This window comes from Panthera uncia, chromosome B1 (genome assembly GCF_023721935.1).
Source record: "Panthera uncia isolate 11264 chromosome B1, Puncia_PCG_1.0, whole genome shotgun sequence".
Taxonomy (NCBI): domain Eukaryota; kingdom Metazoa; phylum Chordata; class Mammalia; order Carnivora; family Felidae; genus Panthera; species Panthera uncia.
In genome coordinates this window covers 83,743,479-83,745,662 of record NC_064811.1, presented here as the reverse complement: position 1 = coordinate 83,745,662, position 2,184 = coordinate 83,743,479, and positions in this window count along the sequence as shown.

The window sequence follows — 2,184 nt, the reverse complement described above, 5'->3', positions numbered from 1 at the left end:
GGCCGGGCCGCGGCGGTGCCGCCTTCCCGGCCGCGGCGGCTCCGGCCTGGGCTGCGCTGGGGCTCTCGGAGCGGGGCCGGCGGCGGGGCGCAGGCCGAGGGCGGCGGCGGCGGCGGCGGCGAGAGGCCCGATCGACGGGAAGGGCAGGGGAAGCTGTCAGCGCGTCGCCGGGCCGCTCCGGTGGCGAAACCTCCTCTTCCTGCCCCGGCTCGCTGGTGCACTTCTCTCTCTTTCTCTCTCGCTCACTCTCTCACTTCCTGGCTGGAAATTCCCACTGACGTCGAGAGAGAAGACAGACAGACGGACACCCGCGCGCACGCAGCGGGGGCGGGAGGTGGGGTCGCCGCCGGGGGTGGGGGAAGCCCGCACTTCTGGGGGCGCCGTGCGCCCCCGGCCCGGCCTCGCCGCCCAGCTCGGCTCCCGCCCCTCGGGGCCGCTACGGGGCGCAAGACTAGGGGCGCGCGTTCGGCAGCCCGGACGCCAGGGTGCCCTGCGGGGCTGCCGCTCCTGGGCGGGCGCTCCCGAAGCCCCGAGGACTACAGCCGACCGGGACGCCCCCTGGAAGAGACTGCGGGGCCGAATTGTCCCGGGAAGCAGGCGGCGCGGAGGCGGCGGCGGCCGCTGCGAGGCCGTTGGAGCCTGGCGGTCCAGAGCCCCTAAGGACAGGCCCAAGCATCTGGAGGGGATGATGGGGCGGCCTGGAGCCAAGCACGCTGTGTATAAAAATAAATCCCATCTATGTATTCCTTTTGAGTTGTCTCATATCCCCTGAAATCGCTTCACAGAGTGAACTGGGATTGCGATGTCATAACTGACTTCCTTCCAGTGGATTCTGAACACCTGGTTTTTTGGTGAGGTCTTCAATCTCCTGGTCATGACAGTTATTCAGAACTTTCATCTGCAGGGTGTCCTCAGGCCTTTATGATAATTACCGTGGATAGAATTATAGCGATGGTGGTAGCAATAGTTTTGGTTCACAGCTCATCACGAAATATTGTTCCCCGGGGGAAGGGAGTTGTTCTCTTTTTTTCTGGAGGGACCACTACTAGAACCCTTAGGCCCCGCTGTGACCACCATTCGCTAGCTTTTGGATTTTACGAGCCATGCACTGGGCTAGGCAAGGGCTGGGGAGTCACCACTGAGCTAGTGACAACTGCGTAAATTTAACTTTAAAACCTTAGTAATCCCGCAATCACCAGGCAGTGTTGCTAGGGCATTTGATTGCCCTTGCAAGTTGGCCATTGTTTTCACGCCCACTCCCAGCCCCCTTTCCTCCCTCCCTTCCCTCCCCAAGGCTATAAGAATGTTCTCGGTAGAGTGTTTGGCAAAGGAGTAGAGATCCCTGTGATTGGCTTTGGGGTGAGTCTGTACAGTGACTCTGGGATCATCCAACAATCTACCTTCAAGCGATTTCATTTAGCTCCCACAGGTTGTTTGAACAACTGGAATCCGGGGAATTTGTAAAGACTAAAGACAATGACTTTTAAGAAACTCCATGTTATTATTTTTAAGACATTATTAGAAATTGTGCCAATATTATATTTTAGTAGGTTGATATTTAGTGTAATGTAAAATGATTTTTGCCACTAACATGAGTAAAAAGAGTGCAAACCTCATGAAAACAATAAAGTGTTAGGGGAGTAGTTTTCTTGTAGGGGGCAGATAGGAGCATTCACACTCTTGGTGTAGGTGTGTGCGCTGTGGGGGAGGAGGAGGGTAGCCCATTGATAAAAGAATGTATAGGCAGGCTTGTTAGAAGAGCAGAGCCAAGGGGGCAAGAAAAGAAGGGGACAGCCAGGATGGCGTATCAGAACAAAAATTAAAGAGCATTATTTAATTGAAAAGGATTAAATCAAAGATCAAATTCGAAATTTTGTCACAGAATACACTGGAAATAGAGGATGAGGTGTTAAGCAGGTATATTAGTTTCCTGAGGCTGCTGTAACAAATTACCACAAACTGGGTAGTTTAAAATAATGGAAAATTATTCTCTTACAGTTCTGGAGGCCAGAAGTCAGAGATCAAGTTATTGACATGCTCCCTTTGCAGGCTCTAGGGAAGAATCTTTCTTTGCCTCTTGCTAGCTTCCGGAGCCTCCCACAATCCTTAGCATTCCTTGGCTTTTAGCGGCATCACCCCCATATCTATCTCTGTCTTCACATGGCCTTCTTCTCTGTGTCTCCT